The sequence below is a fragment of the Protopterus annectens genome, chromosome 15.part0 (assembly GCF_019279795.1).
Source record: "Protopterus annectens isolate FY-2018-M chromosome 15.part0, PAN1.0, whole genome shotgun sequence".
NCBI classification, from domain to species: domain Eukaryota; kingdom Metazoa; phylum Chordata; order Ceratodontiformes; family Protopteridae; genus Protopterus; species Protopterus annectens.
Window position 1 is genome coordinate 489,134,431 of NC_056749.1, and position 9,949 is coordinate 489,144,379.

Here is a 9,949-nt window from a genome sequence, read left to right on the forward strand (position 1 = left end):
CCCTGGATAATACTGCCATTTTTGGGAAATCTTTCACAGAGCTCTTCAAATCTCTGCAGGGAAAAAAAAGCTAAGAACTTAAGGAACTCAAGCACATTTTGGTATCCCCTGTGCCTAAATTTCATAGGAATTACCCTGTGAAACAAACTTTCATATGCAGGCAATCCAGAGCCCCACAATCTAGACCTCAAAAGAAGGCAAAGAAGACTCAACAGTTTCCCTCCTCTTCAGCCTCAGTTTCCCATGTAACCAAGTAGCCATATCCTTAACGAACGGGCTCCTCTTCATGACTCTTGCAGCAACCTAATTCCCCTGTCCCAGCACCTTTCTCTCCCCCTTCCTTTCTGGAAACTCATCACTCAGGACTCTTGGGTGTTAAGCATCATCAAAAGGGGGTACTTCATGGTTTGGCACAAGGTGCCTAACTTCATGGGAATTCCCCTACCAAGAAAAGATCAGCTGCCCCTTTTCCTGACATTTTTACTAAACTCCTTGAACAGGGAACTATAGAACCTGTTCCCCAAGGGGAAGAGGGAAAGTGCTTTTACTCCTGCCTTTTCCTAGTTCACAGGAAGGAAGGACCCTTGAGACCAGTCCTGGATCTCTCTTGAGACCAGTCCTGGATATCTCTTGAGACCAGTCCTGGATCTCTCTTGAGACCACTCCTGGATCTCTCTTGAGACCACTCCTGGATCTCTCTTGAGACCACTCCTGGATCTCTCTTGAGACCACTCCTGGATCTCTTGAGACCACTCCTGGATCTCTCTTGAGACCACTCCTGGATCTCTCTTGAGACCACTCCTGGATCTCTCTTGAGACCACTCCTGGATCTCTCTTGAGACCACTCCTGGATCTCTCTTGAGACCACTCCTGGATCTCTCTTGAGACCACTCCTGGATCTCTCTTACTCCAACGATTTCCTCATAGTCCCTTCTTTCCGAATGCTAACCCTACAAACATTACTTCCCCTTATCCTTCCTCGGTTATTTTTAGCTTCAGTAAATGTCAAGGATCTCCATATTCCTGTCCATTACAAATACAGAAAATCTCTACAATTTTCTGTGGGATCCTCGCATTATCAGTTCTCGGCTTTGCCTTTTGGACTCTCCACAGCCCCAAGAGTCTTCACAAAATGGCTAGCCCCAGTAGTAGCCTTTTGCAGGCTCCCAGAGATCGTAATCTATCCATACTTGGACAACCTATTAATCCAAGTCTCTTCACAAATAGAGTTGACCAGATCTGTCCAAATGGCAATAGCCATTCTTCAGGGCCTGGGATTTACCATTAACTTCAAGAAATGTTCCCTGGTCCCAGCCCAAGATCTCATTTTCCTGGGCTGCAGATTCCAAACTCTGAGCATGATGGTGTCTCTTCCACCTTCCAGGGCACAAGAGATCAGCCTAATCTTTGCAGAGACACTCCTCCTAGATCAGATTTCTGCCCGACAGTTCCTCAGGATCTTGGGCCTGATGGCATCCACCATTCCAATGCTTCCTCTGGCAAGGCTTCACATGAGGAAACTTCAGTGGTTCCTCAAATCATTATGGTCTCAGCATGCTCTCACCCTCTAGAACACCTTATTCCTCTCCTTCCATGTCTAAAGCAGGAGCTCCTATGGTGGAACTCACAACTCTGTCTAAATACAGGTCTTCCCATTCACCCTCTGCCACCAACTCAGACCTTGTTTTATGGATGCTTCAGACGCTGTTTGGGGGGGGTGGTCTTAGACCTCTACACGGCTGAAGTGGAGTGGTCTCCCTCCCAAATTAAGGACCACATAAATGTGAGAGAAATGAGGGCACTAATTTCTGCCCTCCAGATATTCAGATCACTGATTAGACCAGGGAAATTACGTGTACACATAGACAACATGACATAAACAACCAGGGAGGTACCAGATCCCATCTCTTGTATAGACTAGCCATGCAGGTATGGGATCTAGCTCACCTACTAGATGTATTTATCCAAGCGGTGTACATCCCCTGTAGCCAGAATACAGTGGTGGACATCCTAAGCAGATCCAGGACACAAGCCCACAAATAGATGCTTCACAAATGTTTTTGGACATTGTCCACCACTTGGTTATTCCAGAGATAATTTGTTTTCCTCCCCATGAAAAAAACAGGTCCCTCAGTTTTGTGCCAGAGAATATCATCCACTGTCATGGAGAGTTGGACGTCCTTTCAGTCTCCTGGAAGGGGAAATTCCTATATGCATTTCCACCCCTTCCACTTATCCCAAAAGTCCTGTTTGAAAGTCCAGCAGGAAAAGCCAGAAATCTTACTGGTGACCTACTGGCCAAGACAGAATTGGTTCCCCCTTCTCTTTCACCTAGTCATGGGTAGTCACCACAAGTTACCCCACAGAGTGGACCTACTAACACAGAGCAAAGATTAAACTCCTACACCCACATCTGGAAACTCTCCTATTGACTCTCTGGGTGATAGAGCCCTGATACCATTCAGACATCATTACTTTGAGGATGTGCTTCAGGTACTGCAGGAGGCCAGGAAACCTACTAGTAGAAAATCTTACCTCTCCAAATGGAAGAGGTTCTCTGTTTGGTGTCTGGCTAGGAACCAGGACCCACTGAAGGTGTTCTTTCCTATGGTTCTGTCCTGTCTGTGTGAATTGCTTAATGCAGGATTAGTATACTGTCCAGTTAAAGTTCATTTGTCAGCTATTTCTGCTTATTTACCATTAAATCCTCTCTCAGATTCAAAGTTAAACACTTCCTCAAAGGGTGTCGATCATATCAGACCTCCAAGGAGACCCATGGCTCCACCATGGAACCTCAATTTTGTGCTAGAAAAGTTGACTAAAGCACCTTTCAAACCTGGTTCTACACTTTGAAAACAGTCCTCCTGGTGGCCATTACCTCTGCCAGGTGGCTCTCAGAGTTACAAGCCCTTATGGCTTCTCCCCCTTCTTGTCTTTCCACAAAGACAAGTTGTCCTTGCGGACCAATCCCTCTTTCATGCCAAAGATTGTCAACAAAAACTTACCATAACGGTAGATGTCCTGCTCTTCCCTTTTGCAGTATTCAACCCCCCCCCCCCACTTCTTGCCATTCTTGGATGCACTGATCATCATTCCCTTAAACTGTCTCTCTGCCTGGGGCCTCAGTTCTGCGGGTGGTGCGCACCTATGTCTTTTATGGCCAACATCTGCTGACGGCCAACGTCAGACGTGTACCGCTCACCTTAGATAGTAACATACTTTGATATACTAGCCGATGTCAGGTCACCGCCTTGGCAGGCAACTCCTTTATATCAGGAATACTGCAACAGAGAAGAGAAGGATATTTATCATTATGCTAAGTTCTTGCACAACTAATCTTTGCCACCTGCATACTTAAGTAATATTTTGAGGACATCACCTTTTTAATTACGCTGCATACTGCATATAGACATACTCTGGGACATTTTATTATTGTCCAGACATCACCTGGTATATATAGCATTGTCCAACCAGAACCCCAAGTACAAAACTTTTCTACTAGGTATGTTTTGCATATGCTTTTATTGAATGACTTTCATGGTTGTTACTTTTTAATTCTTAATTTTTGTATTGTTGTACATATTGTACCTTCATAAACCAACTTGTATGTTTAAGTTATCTATTTTAATTACAGATGTGTCAGTTATATTATGTTTTAGAACATGATTTATTCACTACTATTCACTAGTAGCCTATTACATTTGTCTTGGATAAGCATCCTTATTTGTCTTTTTCTCTTTTTTTGCTTAGTTGGCTGATCTTCAGCTACGCTTTATAGTCCTGTTATTCTGGGAGAGTGGCTGTTATCCAAGCAACCATCAGGGGGTTTCTGCTTGATCTAACCTTCATATGTTTGTGGAAGCCTGGACAGCTGGGAGTGCCATAGTGTTGGGTTTATGATCCGTGAACATTTCCACACATACATCTATCTCTTGGCTACAGCATTAACACTGCTGCTTGGTGGCGCTGATGTAGAGATGGTACATTTAGCCTCTAGTAGTAACAGACATGTATCAGACCTGTTGCCTCCCCCCACGGATACACAAGAGATGGTGCTTGCTCATTCTCACTCTTCCTGGCTAAACTGCACTGCACAGTCTGCTAATCTGACTGGCTCTGATAACTATTTTCGTGTTTTTTTTCACTTCTCGTGGAAGTAAGGTACTTCTAGGGAATCTACCCAAATTTTATTATTTACATGCCACCCGCCCAAAAAAAAGTAATACAGTTACAGATGGTACTTAACATACTAGTAGATCTTGCCCCCTGATTTCATGGTGATTATTTTTGTAAAATGTACTTTTCTGTTCTGAAAATCTAAGACATTTTTATGTTTTACAAGGTTATAATTTTTGATGAGGTCTTATTGGGTAGTAGGATTATTTTGTTATTAGAATGATAGTAAGTGATAGTTATTCCTAGCAAATTAGTTACTGTCTTGGTAGTTAGATAACTTTGTTTTAGTTTAGGAAGTCTTTTAAATATTTTTAGTAATTTTATCTGTTAGGTTACTTTACAGTAAGATTGTTTCTCTTTATTAATGATGACTATATTTCTGTACTCTAATAGACTTGCCCACTATTTTGTTTGATTTTGGACATCCTTGTTTGTTGTTAAAGATAAGAAAGGGCTATATAATTAGTGTGTGCGCGCGTGTGTAGATGTATGGGTTTCTGAGAGCATGTAAACTTTGAATCTCTGTGGTGCCTAAACACAGCTATTTGCTTTCCGTATGCACTCATCCATGTGTGAAATTCTTGCTAAAAAATCAGGGTGTGGGACAAACTGATAAATGTAAGGTATTTTTGTTTCATCTACCTCTAAACCTAAGCAAGACAGTTTGTAGGTTCCTTGCAGGGAAAAATAACACTACTTAAAGCCGTTATGGTCAGGAAAAAGGACGCATGAGGTGGGTAAATGCAAATGTTATGATGAACTGTCACACTGACTGCACATTAAAGGTATGCAGTTACAAATACCTTACACAACTTTACTGTCCTGTCATTTCAGAGGGTATCCCAGAAATTTTGAGTGTATTGTAGGAATGATGGGACTTCTAAGGTATAAAAGTATTTGTTTCCTTGGAACATTGTGTGGCCGATGGATTTCTTTCCCCTGGGCAAAAATAACTCGTCCAGATGACTTTCTAGGTTGTCTTGTTCATTAAAAATAGGAACCTTCTTTCTCCAACCAGTAATAATTTATTGCCTATGGCAGGCCCTTGTCATTCAGGGGACATTAGCATTAGATGGCAGAACAACATAATTTGCAATTATGTGGCTCTCAAAGTCTTCAGAGCACTCGCTCGAGTGAGTCCTTGAGAATGGGCTACATCGTGGAACTTCTTTAATGGTTGTGTTCATCATATCCCCGTAGCTACAACATTTTAGTTAAGGATCAAAATTTGGCTAAAGGACGTGTTAGTAAAACTAGCTGCAAGAGGGATTTCTATCGTTTCTCCCTTGAAGTGGTTTTACTCGAGGTTCTTCCTGGTCCCAGAGAAAGATAGTGGAACCTGGGGGCCATTTTTAGATCCCTTCTCTATGAGGAGGTATATGAATGCTCAGAAATAAAGAACAATAGCTCTTCTTGAAGTTCTTACATTGTTGTTTTATGGAGCTTGAATAGTGGCTTTAAGCCTCAGATACTTTTTTGACATGTACCCTTCTTTCTGCCTTTTTGTGGAAAGGCAAAACGTTACCTTTGTATTTTTGCTACTCTGGTGATTTTTCTGAGTTTTTAGATATGGCCAAAGTCTGGCTAGTGTTGCTTTCAGTCTAAAGAATGTGCACATTTATCCTTATCTAGATGAGATTCTTGCTCAGTTTACACACTGCAGAAAGTGGTGGACAGCTTAGAGATACTCATCCTGTGCTTGGAGTTCTGTGGTTGGACTGTAAACTGTAAGAATTGGATTTTGTGCCATCTCAAAAGAAGGCTTTCCTGGAAGCAGTGATCAACATCTCTCTTCATAAACATGCATCTTTGACATTACATCACTGTTCAGTAGCCTAAGCTATTTGGGTTATATCCTGCCCAGGATATGACCACCATCCAGCTTTCAAGGTTTCAGGACACTTTCCACCTGGCCTAACTGCCAGAAGCTATATAAAAAGGTGGTTTGGTTGCCAAAAGCTTCAGAGGTTTCTTACTGTCACTGCTTTGTAGAACTGATGGTTGGCTAGGGATCTTTCAAGTCTGGGGAAAACCTTCTACAATTATATTTTTCTTAGGAAAACTTGTTTTTTTCTGTGAATATATTATTTTTATGCTATGAAATGTATTTTTGTGGAGCACCGTTCCTGGCAGAGGTTTATTGTGTGAATTCATGTGTAAAAACCTGTTCTGTACTCTCTTTTTGACATTTTTATAAGTTTGTGTATTAGGGGCAGGACGTTGTGCTTGAGGATTGTCATATACCTCAAAATCCTTATTTTCTTGTCAAAGGGTTTACTGACATACTCTCAGTCCCTGCTACCTATCTTTCAACCTTCTTTTTCAGCTAGACAGTAGAGCAGTTACTTGTGTCCTCAGTTCTTGCTCTCAAGAAGAAGAAAACCACTTGGGAGTCTTTGGGTGTCAGGCTGGCTCCATCACTGCCTCAGATGCAGATGGGTGACTGATGGTGCCAGACTTGGTTTTTCAAACCACTCATCAATGTCTCTCGGTCCCTGTGTGTAGCTCATCGGGAAACCAGTAAGGATTGAGAGAGAAACACATTCTCTGCAGCTCTAGGGTTGTCCTCACTGTGTTAGGGAGAATCACTTTTGTCAATTTCAGGGGAAGGAGTGGGCAAGGATATGCCCGTGCCATAAAACAGTCATCATCCAGGGAATTTGCTCAGAAAAGAAAGCAAAAAATTAGGAATATTAACTGTTACTGTTTTCTATTACTATGGACAGGGGATGACTTGCTGAGATTTACTAAGGAAGCAGTTTCTAATTTTAATGTTTCAGATTCTGTTTTTTCACTTCCTTCAAATAGAGTTTCCTTCCATTCTGACACTGATTCCTGTACGTGAGAAAGTAGAATTGGGGGGGGGGGTGTTTATCAGTAATTTATCCACAAGCTGAAGATTCTATTGTGAGGAAAGTGTTACTTCAGATTTCGGTCCAGAAGTGATACGTTTTTCCTGAGATCTTGGCTAAAATATTTAATTGCGAACAGATTGAAATCCCTATTTCCCAGCTGGATATTCCAGGGTCTGCAGCTGTCCGTCATGTTTTGTCAACTTTAAAGAATGGTTTCTTAACAGCATGCAGTTAGCCTGACAACTTCCTACTCCTAAAAAGTCTGATTTGGTTGTACAGTGTACCTCAGACTTGTATCTGTTTTCTCATCCTAAAGCAGATCTTGTACTTATTTTCTTATTTAAAACTTCTGCTGCTAAACAAATGAATGATGACCCATTTCCTTCTGATGAGGATGTGAAGGGTTTTGATAGATTTGCAAAGAAAAGTTATTCTGCTTTCATAACTTTCGGAATGTTGAACTGCCAGGCTCATGTGTTAAAAAATTTTATTGGTTTCTTTTGAAATACAAGAAAGATAGCTGTTAGCTTCCCCTCTTCTGGGGCAAAAAAAATCCTTTTTAACGAGTTCTTACAATTTTTGCTGCTGTTACAGGGTCTCTTATGAGGAAATTTGCTTAGTTATGTTCCCAAGCCTTACCCAAAGACATTACAACTGAGATTTTAAATTTTCTCCTTATCATGGATGTTCTTTTTGGCCCTTCTGCTGCTGAAGTTCTTAAAAGATTTGATGAAAAGGAGAAATTGATTCAAGAGATGACCTAAATTTTCCAGCCCCCTTTTTTTTTTTTTTTTTTTTAAGACAAATAAAACTTTCAGTTTAACTCAGCACCCTTTTTCAAAAAAAAAAAAGGTTAAGCAGTAAGGTACTAACTAGCAAAGTTTTATAAAGCCTCTCAGTACTAAAGAGAGTACAGAAAGTCAGAATGACTGCTTGTCCCTCCACCCCCCCTCCTACCTTGACAGCCTATCTCCCAGTCTAGGTCTTCAGCTTCACCAGTGGCATCAGATTATTTCACGTAAATGGGTTCTGAAAGACATCTAGCAGGAGTGTACATATGGCAGTGGGAGTTTGTTCCTCCTTTTCAGGGTATTCTTCATCTTGTAAACCAAACATTCCAGTTTTCTCCTATTTTGAAGCAAATATTTCCTAAGGGGGGTCACAGAACTAGTGTCCTCAAATCAAATGGTAACAGGTTTTCATTTAAGGAACTTTCTAGTGCCAAAGAAAAGAGGAAACTTTTAAACCAGTCATCTACCCCTCTCTCCTCAGTATTCAAAATGTGATCCCTCCAAACTGTATTACATCTCATTTCTTTACTTAGTTTCACAGTGAAGTTAGACTTAAAAGATGCTTTCCATTGTATTCCAGTTGGCAAAGATTTCAGTCATTTCTTGAGATTTTCTGTATCTGGCTTGTGTCTCCATTCTCTGTGTTACCCTTTGGTCTGTCTACTGCACCAAGGGTATTTACAAAGTGCCTGGCTTCAGTAATTGCTTACTGCTGACTTCAACACATTCACATCTTTCCTTATTTGTATTGTCTTGAATTTGCAGACTCTTTTTTCTCAAACTTTCAAGTGTCCTAAACTCCTTTTCAGTGTAAAACATTCCGGAACTCCAAGCAATCTCTTGTATCAGGCAAGGAATTTATCAGGATTCTAGGTTTCACGGTTTTTATGATTAAAATGATTCTATTTGGAAAAATCAGTGGTACCTCAGGTCACTCTGGTCTCAGTATCCTGCTGTTAGAGAACTCTTCAGATAGATAATTTTGCCTCCTTTCAAAGCAGTCAAAGAAATTCTGCTTCAGGCGTCTTTTCATACAGGCTTGGAAGACAGATGTCTTTTCATTCCCATGGACAACAGTAGTGTTTGCTTTTCCACCCTTTCTGCTGATGCCAATGGTTCTTATAAAGAACCAGAAGCACTCCAAAGATTATGGTGGAGAGTTCACTTTGGTCTAGGCAGCAGTGGTGTTCCCTTCTTTGAAACTGGCCATGGATGGTTACCACAAGCTTCCCCACAGACTGGGTTTATTCACACAGGCAGGAGGAGTTTGTTGTACCTTAACATGAAAACGCTTCATTTGACTGCCTGAATAATAGTATTGATATTCTTTAAGCACCTTTTTTGTCTAATGATGTGCAGCAGGTCCTAAGGTTGGCAAAAAAAATCTACTTCTATTAGAATATCATATATGTGTAAGTGGAAGATGTTTTCTAGTTGGTACCATGCTAAAAACCAGAACCCATTGAAAGCCAGGATGCCCCTGGTTGTAGATTATTTGTGTTTGGTATTATCTTTTGGGCTTCCTTGCTCATGTCAAGAGTCATCTTTCGGCCATTTCTGCTTTTCTGTCCTTAAACCCTCCCCTTTCTACCTGTCCTGAAATCATATAGTTTTTGAAAGGAGTTTTGTGTAGTCATTCATCCAGAAAACAGTTGGCTCCTTCTTTAGATCTTAACCTTGTGCTAGAAAAACTAACACTTCTTCCATTTGAACCATCTCATGGGGCTTATTTGAGGTTTTTGACATGTAAAACTGTTAATCAATGCCCCAACTACTGCAGGAAGAGTGTCTGAGTTGCAAGCTCTTGTCGTGAGACCACCCTACCCCATTTTTCACGAGGACAGTGTTTCTTTGAGAACAAATCCGCCTCTTATGTCTAAAATGGTTTCAGAGTTTACCTTGAGACAATCTTGTTAATCTCTCTGTACTTTCCAGAACTTAAAAACAATGGAGAAAGAATCCCACTTACTCTGTATATCCACAGGCAACTCAGATACTATTTGGACAGCTATAAATCCTTCTGGAAAGACCATTAGCTATTTGTATCCTATGAAGGTAAAAACAGTGTCAAAGCAGACAGTTTTGAGATATTGTCTCATGCTATTTCATTTTCCTTCTCTCAAAATA